Below are 22,697 nucleotides of genomic sequence, written 5' to 3'. Positions count from 1 at the left end.
TGGACTAAGTTGCATTAAAAATCGTGTCAATTTACTTTATATTGCATTAAGCTACACTTATGATATTTAAAAGAGTTCCAGTAGCAAGAAGTAATTTGTGGGGTTTTCCCAGATCTTCTGATGATGACCATAACATTTACGAATTTTCATGGTGAAGTATCAAAGAAAAATGTGAAACTAATTAGGTTTACAAGATTTGGTCAAATATTGCTGGTAGTAACTCTTATAAAAAGTCCAGAGTTAAGTGACACTTAGAGGTAGATGACACATGGAGGAAACTGACGTAAGCTGGCTTGGATGGGTCTTAATGTCGTATCTTCTTCGAGGTATGCTACATGTATGGATGTGACCGTTCGATCCAGTGACCTAAATAGTTAGAGCGTCCACCTCTGACTCAGCTTTATATATCTGATTGTGTAGATATTAACCATGGTGCAAAACACTCCACCAGCCATTGCTAAGTCTACAAACTTTATCCCTACCCTATTATGGAAGCATTTGCCATATTTGAAAGTGTGTTTAATATCCCACTGAAAGAAAGTTTGAGGCTTTCAAATGGAATTCATCTTTCTTGTTATCTAAAAATAGAACTACAAATATGCATTTATATTAATATTAATTGTACATGCATATGGAACCACTGTATGGTCGTTTTTCTCTGTAGGTCTCAAGGTACCAATTCAGCTTCCAACGTAAACCTAAGCAAGAAACTATGATATCAAAAATTCAGTGACACTAAATTTCTAAAAGCTCAACATCAAACGTTTATTTATCAGTATAGACACATCTTTGATGACAAGGTCTGTGTAGAGAAAACCCTATAAACTGCAGCATGTTCTGGATATACATGTGTTTGAATTACGTACTTCCAATTTCGCACCAAAAAGTCCGGTGCTAATGTCAAAAACAAATTTTGCAGACTCATGTCTGTACAAGGATTGAAATTCCGTCAATAAAACATCGTCTCATTCTTTCGTTAACATGTTAAGCTCTTTACTAGATACTGCATTTCATTATAAATCATTCACTGCCAGCCAAATCCATATACACATATAGCATAACCCCTTTCTAGACTGGTCCCCATTTTCCCTTATCATTAATACCATGATTCATATAAATCCAATAAATGATGTTATTCAAGTCGATTCATTTTAAAATGCTTGTACATAAATGATGTTTATAATGCATTCTATAATTTCTGCCAAAATATTGTATGCATATTCTAATTACATGGGAAAGGTATAAGATTTCCAAGTGCAGCTGTGGATCACTTTGACTGCACCATGTCAAGTGAAATTTTGTTTTTGTTTTATTCGTGTGAATTTATAGCTTTGTTTCATGCATGGGGTTATCCACAAAACAGGAGGGCACCAACCCCTTCCAGCCTCCAGAATATGTTAAGATTACCACAGCTGTCTTCAAACTGTACAACAAGGCCATTGATGATGGCTGGATGCTTATTATTGCGGGAAGTTGATTTGTCCCATCATAATAGCTGATAAGGACTTTAATGAGGACTTACTCATTGGAAAAAGAGTAAGATGCAGTATTTTCCTGGTATCTATATTTCTTTATTTCAGAAATAATAATAATATGATTTTCGACCAATATCCCTGTCCGCGTGACTCGATGTTGATCAGTGCGAACAAATGTTCAGTTGTGACGTAAATGAGAGACGAGTTTTCTCGCGAGAACTGTGAGTTTATGACACTGCGTCAAAATAGGATAGCGTCAAAATAGGGTGTGGAACGGTGAATTTTGTTTGTAGTTTTCTCTGTAATTGTAGTCGCGTGCCTGCCAAAATATTCTGAAAGTTTACGCCATTTTGTCTGTTGGATATTGAAATTCTCCTAGACAGTGAATCGACCTCTCACATTATCACTTAAAGACCTAATAATGTTTGCTACCTGAAATATTCTCAGCATGTTTTTTATTTTTTAATGTTTTTCTAATTTCATGTTGTTTGTTTTTATAATAATATTATTATGTTTCTTATTTTATAGGTGTTGTCTAATGTTGTAAAGCGCTTAGAGCTTCTAAAGATTAGGCGCTATACAAAGTCCTCATTATTATTAGTATTATTTGTCAGCAAGATATTTTTGTAGCCTGTGAAATTTCATTCGTTCCGGAAGTATACATCTCTAAGTAGACTTTTTATTGTCTTCTGCCAATGAAGAGTCAATTAATTAAACACTACGGCAGGTGCACAAGTTGCAACAATGTATCTGATTTACGTACACAGTCACTTTGCGTAAATTCTTCCTTGGTGCGTACGTTATGCCAGTGTTAGTGAAACTACCCCAAAAATAGTATGGGGCTCCTGCGCATCCACCACTTTAAGATCGTGTCATCCCGTTCAGGATCCCCAAATACCTTCGTATATTTGCACCCGATTGTGTCCGTCAGCAACTAGTTTTGCACACTTTGCACTTTTTGTGTGTCGTACGGATGATCTCTTGTCGCGGTCGTTCTCTAAACAGATAATTAAATATTTTTCCTTCTAGGAAATATTGTACAGCACAGTGTTTTAATCCATATCCATACCAGAGCAGCATGTCATGCCCCCAGAATATTCATTCACCGTTTTGCATCGTACAGTCGGCATGGACAGCTCTCGTACTTTCCTTTGTTAATTTGTCTCAAAGGAGGGTTTTCTTGCCGGCTTTTCTCTTCTGTATTTTATAAGCATCAGAATGTTCGGAAAAAAAGAACTTCTTGCTGCGAGCATAACTAAATACGGAAACGAAATATATTCATTCCATTTGGTGTGGAGATGGCCGGGAGCCCCGTTGTCGTGATCAAAACACAAACACCATAGGAAAAAAGGCAGGTGCTATTGCCGGATTTATCATCGTCGGCAGCAACAATGCCAATATGTCAGCGCCTGGGGGCTCTCACTCACAGTTATTTATAGTTGTAATCATGAGGGCCATAATCACTCTCGTGCAAAACGCGGCTTTTGGTCCGACACACAATATTTCTACAACTCAATTGTTGAGATGGTATCGGTGACAGTCGAACGCGTCCGAAAGCAAATCTATCGACATGGGCAGGCTCGATACCATGAGCGAAGAGAGTTCCAAACGCTACGGATATCTCGTAGAAAGATGTCGGTTACTTCTATTAAAACAAGTTTGTCTCCCGATCGATATGAGGCCGACGTACAAGTTTGTGCTGTATGGGTCAGGCAGACGCATAGAAAACGCTGCAGAAGCAACGGTTACTTTGAGTTAGCCATCAACTGTCGCCGGGACAGGCCCCGCACCCCATCCCCTTTCGGATAACCTGCACGAGTTCTTTGGGAACCACACTGCGCTATTATCATTTTGTTCTGTGTCAATATCACGTCGATTGTATAGACTTCACCTCGCCATTTTATAAATGAGCAACGTTTACTATAAACTAGGTGATGCCTATCGTCAAGCTATAAGTGAATTACACCCAAAACTTGATAATAGCCATGGTAGATGCTGTGATGATCATGCTAATGAGAACTACTACATCGGATGGCGGCCAAGACTGAAGACACAGAAACGGCCATTTCTGAAACACTAGTACATCAACGCTACCTCCTGAGTGAGATAGTGGCATTTCCCCTGGATAAATCATTAATAAGCTGACCTCTTATCTCTGCAGATTTACATTCAATGAGCTATTAAGTGGTTGAAGAAAATCTGCTTCGTTCGAGTCATCTGTTTGGTCTGAACACAGAGGTCGTCAACGCATTCTGCAGATAGACTACTGTGAGAACTAGAGAATGATTTAAACAATGATCTAGTAATCCAGGTCTCCTCGACAATCATATTCAGCCACCTCTTCTTAAGGAACGACCCTGTTCTAGCACCAATTGCAAACGGCATGATAAAACACAGGCATATTAAAAATCGACGCCAAAAAGTAACAAAGCAATATCAGCTCAATCAAAGACGGACATGGTATCGGATTCGTTAACTCGACAATCCCAGATGGTGCTACAGGTCACCAAGATTAAACACCCAGGTAGGGTTACTGCGGGTAAAATACTTGCATTTCGAATACAACCAAGTGTGGCTGAGAAAACAAAAAGCCGATACTCACAACTCCCCAAAACAGGCAATTATGGCTGCACAAGAGCGTACCATACAATTTGTATGATTCCTGGGTTAGGATATATTTGGTGCCAGACCTTGTGAAGGCCTTATTTGTGTTCACCGCACTGATTGCATCAGCACGTATATGCAAGCTAGGCCGCGAAAGCGGCCCAAACGTCTGCAGATTAATTCCCGGAGGGGATGTTTGTAGGTGCTGTGTTGCAACTATTGGTGACACAACATCGAACAGGAGAGGTATTGCGAGTTCGGTGTCCTTTCTGCGCACATCATTGTGGAAAGGTTTATCCGTACTCTTTTGTAGCGCCTGCTTGAGCACCTTTATACCCATGACATTTTGTTTTCTGAGACCTAGAATATTTCTGAGTGACTGTTGCGGCTCCAGTCAGTGAGATAACTAAGTTCACGGCTCACAGTCTTTTGTGACGCAACCGATTAATTAGGAAGAAAAAAGCCTGCCCTCAAATATACAGTTGTGTTACCTATAGATGCCACGAGAGCTGGAAGGAGAACAATGTAGTTCCAACGTCCACGTTATAGCAAGTTAGAGCGTAGAATTTGCTATGATCGTTTCTCCTGTACCATATTATATGTTTAGCATCAACAATGCAGAACCTACGCAAACATTTGTGCGTGAAACACCGCAAATGGTGCCTGAGACATACAACTACAACTGGATTAGGTTCCCAGGAAATATACTCGTCGCTGGGTTCGAAAATATAATCCTGCTCTGCTTGCGCTTCGGAACAAAGCGGCACAGCTAATCATTTGCGGTTAACTTCAAAATAGGCGGCAATTAAGTTTTACAGGCTGATATTTAATTTTCTATGTGTCTTTTTGTTCTTTAAACGGTAGATGACTTGAAATGGCATAGTTTAAATAACGACGTCACATATGTATCCAGTGGGTCATGCCTTTTATATTATTTCAAATAATACAATCACATAAAACATATCACCATTCGTCGACTGCTAGTTTTATATTTTTGCACGGCAACTTTGTTTTTCAACTGGACACCACGAACTACTTCGAATTCTTCTTTAAAGATCAATCTACAAAACAGTGTGTTCTTGCTTCCACTACACATACGTACCCCAAGACGAATGTACACACTTTTGTAAGGAAGTATAGAACAGACGCTACATCACTTTATCTCTCACATAATACCTTCACAAGCAATATCCGATCTAAATTACAAAATGGAACGATAAAAACTGATTTGCAGACCGCCTGTCTTCCATCAATATCTTAAACTGCCAGATTGTATCAGGAGCCTTGGATTCATCGTCGGTATAATCAAAGACCATTTCTTTTATTATTCTTCCTCCATTGGCCTTTTTCATAGCCAACCCGAATGCAATTCAGATGGCCCCTTCAAACGTTCCCGCTTTTACGACAGAGAGATCCAAAGCGTCAGAAGCGTGGGAGTAGCCTCATAGGTTGGATATATTCCTCCGGTCTTTTATCTTTGTTTCACCTCTAACTTGCATAACTTAAATATCACTGAGGTGTTCTTTTCCTTGTCAGCATTAAGCTGATTAAATTGTGTTCAGGTCGACCAGTTGGGGATAATTCCAATCAACTTTGCCTGAGACGGTCTCAATGTGAACACTCAATCGTTTCTTATTGCGCTCTTTATTTTTACAAACTGTCTTGGGCTAGCCGCAACCATCATTTCGTTATAGGACATTATTATTTGAAAACGTGACAAATTCGATTACAAATTCTATAAATGTCTACTTGTGCGTCAATAAACCTCATTTGGTTACCGAGGCCTTGAAACAACGTTCAGAAGAGAGAGAGAGAGAGAGAGAGAGAGAGACAGACAGAGAGAGCAAATTACAGCAATACATTTATAACCCACGCCATCGGGGTCTATACGTTCTTTGAAGTACATCTCCGCCAATAAGTCTTTAAAGAGGTCTAAATGCTGCAGCTTAATGTAATACATCTGTTAACCTCAGCGAGACCTCAGCCAGTCTGAGTATGAAGATAACATGTGGTGCACTGAAAACGTTTAGTGTACTTATTTGACATTGCGTGTCTCCTTAAGGCTTGTTTGGGGGTAAGTCTGTAGTTTTCGCGAGAAATGAAATTACAGATGTTCGGCCAGAGGCTATAAACTGATGATAGACGTATGTCAGTGTCTAACGATAGGCTGATTGGGTTGCTTGGTTGTATCAATAGTGCAAACATTTTCAATCAGTTGCAATATATGTTGAATACGTTCGTAGGCGCCTATCTCACCACGAGTAAGTTCCAAATGTTCAATGGCAGGTTTTTTGGCATCGTCATCATACTCTGATATTATATTGCTGCCGTTTTTCTCCGCTTGTGACACCATATTTATGATACTCATTTAATTTGCATGTCTAAGCCGACTCGATGCCTGCGAGGTCCACCAGTCAATTAAATCGTGTGTAATTATATGGCTCCCGAGCGGACTTCTGCAAACATATTCAGAAACTCATCCCACCAATGGTCGGCGCCAAAGCAAGTACAATGAATGATTTCGAGTCCATGTGCGTCAAAATCATCAAGATGTGATAGTTGATACAGATCACTTTTAATTCGTATCGTTGTATCAAATAGATCACGTATATATGTTTGTGTCGACCTCGGGAAAAATATTTTTGCGCTATTGTCTTGGTCTTCAAGTATCTCATCGTCGTGAACAACGGAATTATCTTCACTGTAATCAAAGTTGTCAGTGATAGGAGCTTCATCGATTGTGGAAAAGAAATCTCCTTTGCTACGGCCTGGTTGATCTTCAGCCGACAGCGCAATTATGTACATCCGATCCCATGCCAATAATCTCAAAATCATATTAAACAAGAGCCTTACTCGAAGCAACTACGTTAACTGCGCTGTAAAGATTGGGTTGTTCAAACCTTTTTAAGCATGGTGCCTTTACATTAAATTCAATGTTACCAGACTTACGTTTACCCAGGTATTACTTGTAATTTCAGTGCTGCTTTTTAGGAGACGAATTACGGAGAAGATGGCCAAATGGAAATACTGGTTGTCATTGTTGTTTACATTTGTCACTGACTTGGGTGTAACATACTTACGTATTGGTATGTAGCTCGATCAGATAAAAGGCCTGTATGACGCACATCCATCAAATATCTGGAAAGCATTCATCTTGCCTCCTCGGGAGTATTTTTCAAAAGTCTCGAAACTCTTGCATACATGTTATCAATTTAAAATTAATTGCCTCAATGTCTTTTTGGCTCAAAATGTTATAAGCCTCAATATGAAACTATGACTGCAATGTAATATAGAATATAAAGCCATCTTTAGGTGAATCACCCAGCATGGAAAATTCGACAAGGAGAACAATGGTAACCTTAAATCTAGACGACAGAGTTGTGTCAGGTCTGATATGATTCACGGGTGCATATTTTGAATTTGTTTTACTAGGTTAATATATGGCTTGTATGCGATTGGAATAATCGAACAATAATTTTGAAGATTGCGCTTGCTATTTTGTATATTACATTCTTACGCGGATTGTTTCAGTGGCTGTACTGTAGCGTTGTCATTACATTCGGTCGTGTTTCATCTAAGGAACATGGTTGTGGTTCATTTCTGAGTCCTAATATTTCAAGTGTGCAAGATTTTACATCCCGCTTGGTATTCGTATACCACTTTCTCGTGTGAGTTGCCACAAACTGGTATATCACGGTTATTATTGAATTAACTCATATAAGTTCTTGATTGACATTATTGACATGATTGGGTTTTCTGCATTAATTTGGTCGGGTGATTTTACAGTCTTAGATCTTCGACTACACGTAAGATAATACTCGCAAATAGATCGGAATGGTTGCAAATCCTGCTGAGACTTTATTCCGATATCATATTCAACGTATGTTCTAGAACCTATACCAACAAGTATCGTAGGTACATCCGATTTACAGTATTCGTATGGTCACCTTCTGCTACAGAGGTCATATTATTCATGGCATATGCATTTGCATTTACTACTAGCTAATGGCATTGCACTTGATATTTATTCACAAATTATATGATCTAATATAATTATTATTTTTTGGATTCGATATATGGTGTACGAAACATGATAGGCATCCTCCGATCACTGCGAATATGGTGCGTAAACAATATCTGAAATTTGTGCATGTTCGGTGTTTTAAATTACTATCAAAATCATACATACATGGCGTCTGAGATCAATGTCAACAAAGTGCGTGATTGACATCTAAGATCAAGGCAAACATTGTACACGATCGGCGTCTGAGATCATTGACATCATGGTAAAGGCTCCAAGTCAGACATTCCTGGCAATATGTTACACTCTCGGTGTCCGAGATCAATTTCAAACATAGTATAAGATCGTCGTCTGAGATTATTCCAGTGGAAATTTATTGGGCTGATTAAAATCTGGTTGTTGACATTGTCTTCTTCCATCCCTCCCGTGACTGGTACTAGGAACCAGAAAGCAGGCCAACATAAAACTATCCATGCAAACAATAACAAAAAGGAATACATTTTCAGTCTCCATACATTTTGTTCCATGGGTTGTGTATTCTGTAAGCATCTCCTTATAATACTTACTGTACATGACATTGTGATTGAGTTAGGCTAATTGAGTCAGCCACCTCATTCTCCCCATCCTTTTGGTGAAACTAAAATATCGGTGGACATCATACACTGTCACAAACGCTAATCAAATGAATATATAGATATATGTAAAGAATATTACATACTAATGCTATTCAAGACGAATTAGACACTGCATGTTAAGCTTCAAAACACACCTGTTCGCTACAAATATACAAATAAGTTTATTAGTACTCTGTGGGTACTAACAGCTGCCTCGCTGGACGCTCAGCATCAAGAGGCTAGTGTTAGGACTGGTCGGCCAGGTGTCAGTATATAGTGACTGTGTGGGCCACATGCTACCTCTCCACGGCATGAATCCCCAATGAGAGACATCACTATAAACTGCCACACCGCAGATATCGTAGCGATTTCATTGAAACGTTTAAAGTTACGTTAGAATTCCAAACCACACACACATACACACACACACACACACATAACAATTAGTATACTGCAAGATGGTGTATTGTCTATCGAGGTGACTGAAGAAGATCGTTCATGATACAAATGTTGCAAACCACACTCCCTCGTTATTTCACCAGTGAATCACTTGTATATTTGATGGAGTGCGTGAAAATATGTTTTTTTTTACCCACGAGATTATATATATATATATATATATATATATATATATATATATATATATATATATATATATATATATTGGCTTGCAATATGTGTAGCAGGCGGATAGGAGATTTCGTACCATATCCCTTATTAATTGTTTGTGTTCTTTTATATTTTGGGTATATTCCCACTGCAAATGTCGATAGTAAATAAACTGCTTTCCTAGTTTATGGAAAAACAGCACTCTAAAAATTGGAACAAACAATGTACGATATTGTGACTTAAACTTGGTTCGCTTTTCATGTGTGTATCCACTCTTACCATTGCATCATGCAAGCGGCTAAAACTAGCTACACTTTCTTGGTCATTATCTTATCGTCGTTGTAGAGAAATTATTAATGATATTTCACTCCAGTCAATTATCTTACATATTTCATCTGAAAATTCAGTAATTCACGGTCTGCGGTAATTCGTGGCCAAACTAACTCATGACCTACAGTAATTCATGGTCTACGTTAATTCAGGGCCTACGGTAATTAACGGCCTAAAGTAACTCACGGCCTACGGCAATTCACCGATTACGGTAATTCATGTCTTATAATAACTCACGGTTTAGGACGAAATTAAATGCATTGGTTTGCTAGTAACATTTGTTGGCACCATAAGAAGCTAACAGTTATTTCACCCTACTATTCCTCTATCATCCATTGCTCTATTAAACGTAAAGCTGGCATCATAAGACTCAAATAGGTATATCACTCAACCATTTCCCAATCACCCATTACTCTATTAACATATAGCTGGTATCAAAGGATTCTAATAGTTATTTCGCCCTAACATGTCTATTCACCCTGTGCTCAAATAAACACAGAGCTGGCATCATAAGACGATTATAGTTGTTTTAACATATCGTTCCCCTATCACCCCGCCCTCAGTTTTCATCTTTCATCACCATGCACTTACATATATTTTACCCTACCATTCCCCAGTCAGCCAGTGCTTTATGAAACAGACATTACACTAAGTTCTTTTCGCCGTACCATTCCTTAATCACCGGGTGTTCTATTCAATATATAGTTGGCAACATATCATGCTAATAGTCATTTCGCCCTACCTTTTCCTACTACCAAGTGATCTATTAAAATTAAAACTGTTATTGTAAGACGCTAATAGTTATTTCATCCCACCATTCTCCAGTCACCCGATGCAATATTATTCATGTAGCAGGCATCGTAGTACGCTAACATTTTCGCCCAGCCAGTCCTTATTCATCCAGTGACTTGTGTTCACATTACCCGTTTCATTAAATTATAAAAATATTAGTGATGTTTAATGCCAGTACGTTGGTAGATTTATCTCCTCTGGAAATATACGTATACCACCTGCCGAGTAATCCCCAGCTCTGTAGCAGTAATATTGGCTTAATATCAATATATATTTACATAATTGAAAACCGAGTCATACAAAAAAAGTACTTTGCATATCTTTGGGCGACACGCTTAATATCATTATCACAATGGCTTCATGGATTTAATAACATTTTAATGGAATCAATTGTTGACTTGACCCAAACAATACCAGGCATTCAAGGAAAGTTAGACTGAACTCATTGCATCATCTGAATTATATATGCCTTTGTTAAGAGGAATGCGTTTGCTTTGTTGGTTGAAATGCAGTTTTAACAAGACGCACATTCTTGTATAATATTACTTAGATGGATTTAGAAATGCATCCGTCTATTTGCTTTCTTATCTCGTGAATGGGTCTACTTTATATTTGCCAAACTGGATTTGGTTATGGTTTGGGGATTCATGGATGAGGTTCTGAAGATTCCATATCGTTCGCAAATCTTGCGTTATGAATGCAATAATCCACTACCCGAACCTTCCGTGTAAACACATTTGTATTGCTTTCATTTCGCGTATCACCATGACTCGCTAAAACTTGAAACTTCCGTGTCAAAATGTCATATCAGGAATGCCAAATTTGAAATCTCCGCGTCACAGTGAAAAATGAAGAATGCTCAGCTTGCATCATATTACTCGAGCAACACACTTCTTTGGGTGACCCTTGTATCTTTAAAATGTCAGGTTCAGTATAATCTTCTCTATCTTTACTGCTACTGCATCGTTATTTTATGATTCGGTGGATCAATCTTTCCAGACAGTATGATAATGAGGCAGGTGCTCCTGATATAAAAGGAATTATAAAGTGAAAACCTAATTATTGTATTTTCACTTAGTTGGCTTAAAATGTATATAAACCTACATATTCGACCCACTAATCGCGAGTTTTATTTCTGACAAACAGCCTCGTTCTCTTCTTTTCTTTTCTTCTAATTATTACCGATATATTTATTGCTGCTTGTGTTGTTGGTGTCCGTTAAATGTAGTTCATTATGTGTGTTATGCCTAAAAAATAAAATATATGCTTAAAACAACAATTATCCTTTCAAATCTGTTACCCTATATTGATTAGTGACTACACCTTAAGGAACATTATAAATGTGTCTTCGATAGACAAACAAAGATTTCATAGTGATAGACTACTGTGAGACCTAGAGAGGGATTTAAAGGCAAAATAGTGCAGGTGAGGGTGAATTTTCTTGCAAAAATGTTGGGACATTTATGTATATCAACTGATTAAATACTATTTAAAAGGCAATTCTGATGTAATATCAAGTACGTAGGGGTTCTCTTTATGAAATACGAGCTCTCTGAAATTTTCGTACGTAGAGTAACGAATCTATCGTCTCCATGTTGAAATCCCTCTCGGCAGTGATCGGCAGATCCCGAATGAATAACACACATTATTCCGGTGACCGAAATTTGCATAATTATAGGCCACATTGTAATACTGAAGATGATGACGTAAAACACAACCACGCTACGAGACCGCCCAAAATATCAACAACGGTGAGTACGATCTTCTTCTGATCTCGTTCTTTTCTTCTTATCCTTTTCCTTTCTAATTTTAATTTTGTGAGGAAACAATGAAATGTATGTAGAACTTCTTTTATAGTTATATTTCAAAGTTTTTGTGGTACGAGAATAATTTAAATCGACGTGCTCTGCACAGTATTGCAAAAACCCACAGGTACTCACTCTATTTCTTGCCCAGTAGAATTCGTACTCCCTCACGTCCCCACCACTCAATTTTATAAATGAAAAGCATCAGGGATATTTAAAAATGCTCAAAATTGAGTAATTTCATTAATCAATTTATAAATTCTAACCAGATTGTCACCAGTTGATCCCTAACACCCATCGTTCTGACGTTTTAAACAAAGCGGAAAAGAATTTGTGTGCTTCTCCAAGTTAATACTTTACATACACAAGGTTTTAAATAAGCTTTTTTTTAAATCTGGGACTAGAATATGGAATCCAGGTTCAAAACTCGGGGCCAGATCATAAAAAAGTACACACACACAAACGTACAGTCACTTGTCAGCTGAAGTTTGACCACAGCTTTATTCTTGCCCATGTTTATTGGGTATTGTGTAAATAGACACATAGACTTTGCTTTGGTGCCTATTCGAGGAAAGTAGGGGCCCTTTTTAAATTTTGGATCCCCACCCCACCCAACACATGACCTGATCCAGCCCAGGAAAACTTCCATCAAATCACAACCTGTCATGCATTAATTTTTGATCCAAAGTTAGCACTATATTTCTATAAGTTTGATAAGCAATCATGAACATATTAGTTGTCAAATTATGAAATACTTTTACATATTAAAATTCATTAGATAGACTTAAATCAGCTCACTTACAAGTTCAATTCTAGAGCGACCTTTAAGAGGAAGAGGGAGAGGAAGGATGAGGCATGGAGCAAGAAGTTGAAAAACCAGATGGGGGAGAGGAGGAAGACATGCTGTGCAGCCTAAAAACTGAGCTGACCAAGCTCTACACATAGTTCAGACAAGGCAGACAAGAATGAGGGTAATTGTTTATTTATATCTTGCAAAACAAGTATTGATAGATATTGAAAAATGTTTGGTACTAAGTAACTTGGCAAAGACTCTAATATCTATGTCAGTAGTGTTTTGCACAACTTAGAAAATGCATACTTGTATTAAAGGATTAGTTATTTTACCAAACAATGTATGTTTAAACTGCTTTACTTTTTGTTCCTACTCAACACCCCACTCCAATATGATTTGATAAAGGAAGACCATGCACAGATACCATAGAAAATACAAAGGTCACCTCATTTATATGGCCACCTTATATAATACTAAAATGATAAAAGTAGTATGGAGACAATCTCATAAAGTATCCCATTGCATGATGACATACATATAATTGATATGAAACTAAATACAAGAGGTTTTAACATGGGTCACTTTAATGTACAAGGTATAATGGAAAAAATATTACATATTAAGTTAATGTTGTCTTCCAAGGAAAATAATACGCATGTTTTAGGACTCACTGAAACCAAATTAAATGCTAACCACAATGATAATCTATTTCACTGTCTAGGCTACAATAAACCATTACGCAGGGACAGAGAGACAGCAGGGGAGGGGTGTCTTGTATACATTACAAGATGTAAATGCAGAAATGAAATTGAGAGTATTTGGGTGGAAATTTCTCAAAATAATGCAGAATCATTCCTAGTTGGCTTCATGTATAGGCCACCTTCCTCCAAAGCAATTTTGAATGATAACTTTTTGAAACAAATAGAAACTGTTCTTGCACAGGAGAAAGAAACATATATACTCAGCAGTGTAAATAAGGACCTACTCAATACTCAAATAAGGAGTAACTGGATGGAATTTATTGAATCATTAGGCCTAGTCCAGCTGGTAAATGAGCCCACAAGTGTAACAGAAATATCAAGCACTCCTATTGATCACATTTATACCAACCTACCAAACAATGTGGCTTATGTTAATGTACCAAATGTTGGTCTTAGTGACCACTATCCTACTTTTTTGACAACAAGGGTTAAATGCAACAGAAATAGGAAAAATACACACAAAACTATCACTTACAGATCTTTCCAAAATTGAAGTAAATAACAATTTCAAGATGACCTATATAAAGTTACATGGAATATTATCCAAAATTTTTATGACATATGTGAAGCTCTAAGGGTGTGGATTGATTTATGGATGTAGTCTCTAAGCACGCACCACTAAAAGTACACTGAGTAAGGTATGAAATCCAACCTAACTGATTTACTACTGAAATCCTAGATACTATGAAGACACGAGACCAATTGAAGGCTATGGGAAACCATGCACAATAACAAGTATGATTGAAAAGGCTAAAAAAAAAACTTTTATCAATTAATGCTTGAAAACACAAAAAGCAACACAAACTCCATTTGGAAAGTCTTCAGTGAACTCATTGGGGTAACACACAAAGATCAGACAAATAAAATTCACTCACTTCTGGTAAATGACACAAAAGTCACTGATGACACTGACATTGCAAATGTTTTGAGTGATTTTTTTTTCACTAACGTTACCACTAAGTTAAAAGAACCAGTGATAGAAAACAACTATAATGAACTGAAAAAATTCCTATGGAGTTATGTTTCTCTATCCCACAAGTATAAAAAAACTGCTAAAAATGTCTCGGTAACTTGATATCAAGAAAGCTACAGGACTTGATCAGATTGGTCCACCACTCATTAAAACTTCTGCCTCAGCTATTTCAGATAGCATAACATTCATAATCAATTGAAATATTTCAACCTCATCTGTCCCTAAAATATGGAAAACTGCAAAAGTAATGCATATGCACAAATCAATACAACCAAAACTTGTCAAACTTGATTGAAAAACATGTCCATGACTCGTTCATGTCATATTTAACGAAACAGTTGCTGTTACACCCTATTCAATCAGGCTTTAGACAGAAACATTCATGTCAGACTGACTTGATCTCTCTAACTGATAAATGGCTTCAACCACTTGATCAAAGTTGAATAATAGGATCTCTATTTGTAGATTTCAGGAAAGTTTATGGGTTGGAGTACATGAAATTCTTTTGAAGAAACTGAAAATCAACCAATGTGATGAAAACACAATTAGATGGTTTACTTCAAACTTAAGTGAGAGAACACAACATGTTTATATAAACAATGTTCTGTCGGAACCTGGAACAATTAGATATGGAGTACCACAAGGTTCAATTTAGGTCCATTACTATTGATGCTATTTATTAGTGGCCTACCACTTTTTACTAAGGGACTCAATGTCATCTACAGATCTCTATGCAGATGACACAACATAGTCAGACATCCAAAACACAAAGCACAAACTAGAAATTTATTTACAGGATGCCCTAAACAAACTGGACAACTGGTGCACATGCAGTGGCATAGTGGTAAATACTGGAAGAACTAAAATATTACTCATCTCAACATGGGAAAAAAGAACAAATCTTGGTAGTGATGAACTATGTCTGACATGGAAGGATACAAATTTGCAAATGGTTTGTCACGACAGGCTACTTGATGTTTTGGTAGATAATAACCTATCATGGACTGAACATGTCAGTAAAAAAAGTTAATTCAAGTTTATGGCTTTTCAGTAGGATAAGGTGCAGAAAACTATTTTATAACAGTTACATACAACCCTATTTAGACTACTATAATACAGTATGGTGTAATTCAAATGATAAATTCATAGCAAAGCTGGCACATCTTAAAACAAGTACATTCAGGCTATATCAATCCAGAAAGAAAGCAAAAAATGTTTTAGCTGCTAAGTTAAAATTATTACCTATTAAAGACTGAATCCGGTTGAGAAAAGCCAAATTAATGTACATGATATCCAATAATAGTGCTCCTGAATATTTACAATCACTATTCCACTATAGGCTACCTGGCAATACTCCACACCTGTGATCCATGTCTACCAAACAGTATAAAATTCCCAAACCAAATAAGGAATTATTCAAAAATGTTTCCAGTACTCTGGAAATTTGCTCTGGAATAGTATTCCAGTTGTCATTAGAAATGCCAACTCTATTTCCTTCTTCCAAATCAATATATACAGCGGCTTCAGAGATACACTTAAAATAGATAAATTCCTTTGTATGAGGGCCTAAAGGTAGATTAGCTAAAATCATTTCATATATAGGTATTAGTGATCTACGCTAGTGGCATACAAACATTCAATACTATTAAGGTCAACTTGCTTTTTTTCAATTTAATTAATAAACCAACTTAAGTAATACATTTATTAGTTTTATTTTTTTAAAATACAAAATGGTAACAAAAAGTGTATGCAATTTTACTTTGGAGTTCAGCAATTAGACCTGACTAGATTGCTTTTTTTAAAAAAAAATTAGACATGTACAGGATTCATATAGCCATTTAAGTCTTGTGAAATAAATACTACACTTTTATTCTTCTGTTTTAAATATAATGCATGCCTTAAGGTGTATTTCTAAAGCCCCGAAATATGTTAAGATAACACTAAATATGCACTATCATGATAAACATAAGGACTTAACATTCCTAAATTGTTTTATTTATCCAGAATTTAGACTGACATGAAGGCTTGTAAGAAACTTTTTTTTTCTTCTTCATATCTGATCTAACATTTTTGGGTAAGAATTTTAATTGCCCAGTCTGCTTGGCATTCAATGTTTCCACCTTTGAACTGGTGATTACTGCAAATGATTTCTGTATAACAAATTTACTCGATTCAATGGCAATTTTGAAACTTCTTTAATTCTTTCAATAACTTTTATATATTCCATACATATGCAAATGATAAGGACTTTGTTTTAATTTACAACTGATACTCATCAAGTAGATTCTTTTCATTACCTGATTTCAATGTGGGTACCTCACTATACTAAACAAATCTAAGCTGCAATTAGCCATTCCGATTTGATCCCAATGCAGGAGTCTCTGACTTCTAGAAATGCTCCCCAAAAACTTTGAGCTGTCCATCTTAACATAAACTATCAATTCTAGTTGCGATGGAACTCTCAGTGTTCATGTCAAAATAAAAATCATGTGAAGTTTTGATCCACCTGTATTTCACAGTGGAATTTGCTGATCGAAGATGAATAACATTTGAATAAGCGCATGTTCCTATTATTTCTTAAAATATATTTTTTTACATTTTAGAAATAACATATTACAATTGGAATAATTTTTCAGATTTTTCCAGATCTAATTCTTGATGAGGCTGTACTTGCCTTGTCCAGGATGTACAGACGAAATGTTCTTGTCCTCAACGATAAAGTTGACTTGATGAGTGCCAACAGTCATGCTACCTATAGGCAGTTCATACTACGGCAACATGGAAGGCTCGGGTCTGGACAGAGACATGTAATTCCCTCTTGCTGTTTCTGGCAGATACATGACAAATATCCAAATGGACAATACACTGTCTTCATCCCCTCTAGGCTTGCATGAACTTAAACAATTTCTTGCATGTATGAGTTTGTATATAAATGAATACAATTGATTTTATTCATTGTTTTCTTATAAATGCACTTAATATTGCATTAAACAATAATGCTTTCAGATTTTTTTAACACCAGTCTATTTCTGCCTATAAACAATGTGGGCACGAAGATCATAAATAATCAATATAAAAAGTTTTCAGCAACTGCAGATACAATATTATACATTATTTTATTTTTAACTACTGATATATCAGGATATTATATAAAGTGTAACCTGCCTTAGCGGACACCTCCATATATCAGACACTGTTTCATATTTTACATAACTAAAATCGAGAGATCTCCTTCACCACGCCAAAACTAGAGTTGATGGTGGTTCTTGAGGTGGAAGGTTTCTACAAATTCTCCTGGGATCATCTTCCTTTAGTTCTCTTCTCCTCTGCATACCCTGCTTTCCCTCAAGTTGACAGATGAGGGCTTTCTAAATAAGCTCCCTGATGTGGGGATGTTTTCTTTTCCTTGCAAGGGTAGACGCTTTTTTTGTTGTAACATCGATGCCTGTTTTAAAGAAAATTGTATTTTCTTAACATGTGTGACAAGCATCTCCATGCTAACCCATATTAACTTTTTACCCAATATTAGAGCCTGATGATCAGTTCCCAAGAAGGGGTTGTTGAGGGGTTGTTTTCATTCTTATTTGTTCTATCCACAAAATACAATGTGATACAGGATGCATTTTTGCCCATTCCTTCAGAAAGCAACATGTTTTCATGAACAGGTATTAGATAGTAATCATCATGATGACAGCATCTACCCCAAACGTCCTGAGGATATTACATAAACCCCATATATCCTTAATAAAGTGTGTCAGTCCCCTGGGAAAGTGCTATACATATCACTGGATCTAATTATTAGACTTGCATTGCTCAAATCAAAATAAATATCCACTAGAATGATAACACTACTAATTACAAGATCTGTATGCATGAAAATATTAAGATTCATTACCACAAATATAAATGTGTGCCGATTGTTGCAAAATGACTTGTATCTAATACAAAGTTTTCATGACGTGTACATGTAAATAATATTCTATTCGTCTGATCTCCAGGCAGGGATGATAATGTATAACATTATTTCTAATTTCCTGTAGTGAAACAAGCTTACGCTATCTCCCATTCTTTGTTTCTCATTTCACCTCAGCCACTATGGATATTGTGATCCAAAACAGCTAGCTCATTGCTAATCCTGTACACAGGAGGGATGTAGGAAAATCTCTTGGCACTGTACATCATGATCTGCTGATGAAAAACTTCAAGCTCAGCAGTGCTTCTGCAATTATCGAAAACATGTATCTTGTAACATGTGTTATTTGTAATCTGCTAACAGATTAATACAATTATTAAATGATCATTACTGTTGGTAATTTTTGCATACATAAAATCTTTACTGAAGTGTTTATTGATAGAGTGTAATCGAATTGTTTATATCTGATGTGCATGTATTATACCTGAAATTACCAAAGACTTGAGAAGGAGAGTCACTATACATGTATCATGTGCACACATCTTATGAATTCTAACTTATTCAGATCTTCAAATGGTAAATATATACAGTAATTTATTATTAGGTTGAGAATAAAAACATTTAAAGTGGTCTTTACAATTTTCTTTTAAATACCATGCAATTGTTGCAATCCTGAAATGGCATACCTGAAATTTAAGTAATGCTCCACTCTGTTTAAGAACCTTTGGTCCAAGAGCACCTGTGCCAAGGTTTTCAGCACTTTGGCTTCCTTCTTGGGATCAACTTCATCAAGCCAAGGCTTTGTCCGCTCTTCATTCTCCAGGTAAGGTTCATGACGACATTTATTAATGCCTTGGCCATGTGAGAGGATCTACTCATGTGTATTGGTGATGTGATGTAGGACACTCCTCAAGATACTCTGAAAGAATGCCACAATCAATACCTTTAGCACCTAAAGCTGGTCTTTTTTGTCATGGTGACCCCATATTGATAAGACAACTTGATTTATATCATAAAGCGAAAGTTACATTGCAGAACTGGCTAATAGTTAACGTAGCAGGATTCAAAATTTGCTCAGATCATTGTTCCTTCAATATTCCACATTACTCTGACATTTCAAATAAATTACTTTTAATAAACTACATACCTAGAAGATTTGGTGATGAATATATATGGATAAAATATACATTAAAAGAAATAAGAAGATAAGGATTATGCACTGTAATTTTGATTTCATACAAAAGTATACAATAGCAAATGTTTGCATATCTGATTCAAATAAAAGGACTGAAAACTCACAAAAAATTGTCCATAGCTGCTAGCAGTCTTGCATGAAAACCAAAACTGGTTCATGTCTTTGTACCATTGTAATAAAGCCATATTATCCATTTGTTTGGCAACCTTGAAAAGTAGGTAGATAAAATAAAGTTATAAATGCATGAAGAGCAATCATCAAAACAGAAACAGCTTTTCAATTCCAAAAGTTTTATAACAGTAAAGAGTGAAAACCAACAAGTCATTTAATTCCCAAGAATAAAAAATGAAATTTAAAAAGAACTTACTGTATTGTGAATTAAATCCCAAATAAGTTATATCACCAGTCCTAATGAATAAAGTTCTAATGAACTGCCAGTGGTTTCCAAAAACAAACTTCAACTGTTATCTCAGTATTTTGTTTTTAAATTAAATATGTCTCATGTGCATTCATCATGAGCTAAGTGGATAGATGGGAAGAGGGTGTTAGCAAGAACTGCATGTGGGACATAGATACATGTATAAATGGGAAACGGCATAAAGAAAGCATATGAGGCATGTAGACACAATTTCAATATACAATCACTGGTCCTCTAAGTATTGAGTGGAGAAAAAAAAATCAGCTGTGATTATTCGGTTAGCCAGCACAGTATACTGGAACTTTTTTGCATAACCAAAACAATGACAGTTCAAATTATGCCTTTTCTATGCATCAAGTGGCACAGTTGAAATACCCAACCCCACTTCTGAGAAAGTGAAATTCAAGCTTTTTTTCGAACTCAAACTAAGAAAAGCATGAAGTGGGAACTCAACCTGCTGGCAGTTATAATAATGTCCTTTATCAGCATTCCATTTGTTACATCATTGTTTTCAGCAGAATGAAAATTGTAAGACAACCCCCCACACACACACACAAAACATCTGCAAGAAATTTGTCATTTTTACCTTCCTGATTCAATAACAAATACTTCAGATACTGAAGGTGTCTTCATTCTCTCAGTATGTTGCAAAAGCACTTGGCCAGGTGTTGATGTGAAGCATGAAAATGTACTGGCCATCGGTTCTGTATGCATTGGTTCATCTTTTGCTATATTCTTTGTAACTTTGTAACTAAAAATATGAATTAAATATTCATTTGTATTATAATTTATGTTTTAAATCTGTTTCTTTGTGCACTGTGTTAAACACTTCGAACTGAAATACTTCATTTAAGCAAGAATACATAATAATAGATCTTAAAAAATATTCACATCAATAAAACTAACTTGACTGCAGCTCAAAACTTTAACTGATAACAATCTGCCAGCCATATATTCTGGTAGCACTACAACATCCTTTCCTATCATGACTAGATATCCCTTTGTAATTGTAGTCAATACAGTGCTTTATAATAGATTTACTAGTAGTTGAAAGATGTACAATAAAATCTTATTATTTGTTCCATCACGTTTACATGATAAGGTTATTAAACTTGTATGCAAGTAATGTACATGTCACATTAACCTTAGGTGTGTGTGTGTGTGTGAGAGAGAGAGAGAAAGAGAGAGAGAGAGAGGGATAGAGATGATATAAATAATGATAACGCTTGTAAATGTATCTAAGTTCCCTCGCCGAGTTTAAAAAACCTGTCTCACGAAGATAATTGACAGGTGTACAAAATGACCTTTATGAGCACGCTTTTATAAAATATAAAAAATATATTCCACCCCAACATACAATACACACAATGCAGTCACCGAGTGAAATATTGATCAGCCGATCACATCTATTTTGGGAACATTACAAAGCACGTTCTTGTGCAAACATTGCATTAATGAAACAGTGTGCTTTCAAACATACAGTAGGAACAAGATATTGAAAAATGGAGAACACTTATACATAGACATCACAGGCACTTGATTCTGGGGAAACTAATGTGCATCACCATATAAAACAGACATTGGCCTACCTGTCCAACAACAACTTCGCCATTTCAGTGTCTGATGCCAGTCCTAACTCTTACATCAATGCTCTCCATCGAACAAACTGGTCCCCAAGACGAATCCTTGATATGTCCCGTTCGGTTTCTCTGAGTTTTTCGACGTTTCTTCTCGAAAAGCGACAGGCACGGGCGACCTTTACGTTTTTGACTCTCACGTGTGTCCGCCATTTTTGTTTATAGTAGATATTTAAATTTCAACCACGTGACTCATAACCCGCCCACTGGACGAAGATGACGTGTACGTTTTTATAGTCACGTGAGGCTTCCGTAACAGTTCGTGACCTACAAGTTTCAATTAAAGCGGGCCCCTACAAAAATTCATTTTCTCTCGTTTATTTATCAATTGACCAATTTAATCTTCTCAAACTCTAGGTTTTTTGAATTATTTCAGCTTATAAGTCGACACATTTCACTAGTTACATGATTTGTAACATTCACAAAATTACAGACACTCTGCACTATTGTGCCTTTAAACAATGATCTACTCATCTGTGTATTATTCCTAAAGTTTTAAATATATACCAATATTAATATTTCTGCATGTTGATTTTATAACCTAATACAAGATTAACATATAATACTACCGAAATGAAAACAATACAAATGTGTTTATACGGAAGGTTCGGGTAGTGGATTATTGCATTCATAATGCAAATATTTGCGAACGATATGGAATCTTCAGAAACTCATCCATAACACGGATATATTTCTGAATCCATCTAAGTAATATTGTACAAGAGTGTGCGTCTTGTTAAAACTGCATTTCAACCAA

General features: G+C 36.2%; 1 protein-coding gene and 2 long non-coding RNA genes across 3 annotated transcripts in view; 2 read left to right on the top strand and 1 right to left on the bottom strand.

Moving 5' to 3' along the window:
* Positions 1-22,697, top strand: part of LOC149775943 (uncharacterized) — a 151,727-nt gene that overhangs the window by 20,686 nt on the left and 108,344 nt on the right. The window lies entirely within an intron of this gene.
* LOC149775945 (uncharacterized) lies at positions 12,152-17,723 on the top strand. Its single transcript, XR_016416048.1, has 3 exons — positions 12,152-12,196; positions 13,067-13,221; positions 17,414-17,723. It is a non-coding gene; the product is annotated as an uncharacterized LOC149775945 (long non-coding RNA).
* LOC149775944 (uncharacterized) lies at positions 20,879-22,082 on the bottom strand. Its single transcript, XR_016416058.1, has 2 exons — positions 21,893-22,082; positions 20,879-21,054 (listed from the first exon to the last, which is right to left on the bottom strand). It is a non-coding gene; the product is annotated as an uncharacterized LOC149775944 (long non-coding RNA).

Source organism: Sinohyriopsis cumingii, chromosome 18 (genome assembly GCF_028554795.1).
Source record: "Sinohyriopsis cumingii isolate HCF-2022 chromosome 18, ASM2855479v2, whole genome shotgun sequence".
In the NCBI taxonomy this organism is placed as follows: Eukaryota; Metazoa; Mollusca; class Bivalvia; order Unionida; family Unionidae; genus Sinohyriopsis; species Sinohyriopsis cumingii.
Note: the sequence above shows the minus strand (reverse complement) of the source record. Positions and strands in the feature narration are given on the sequence as shown.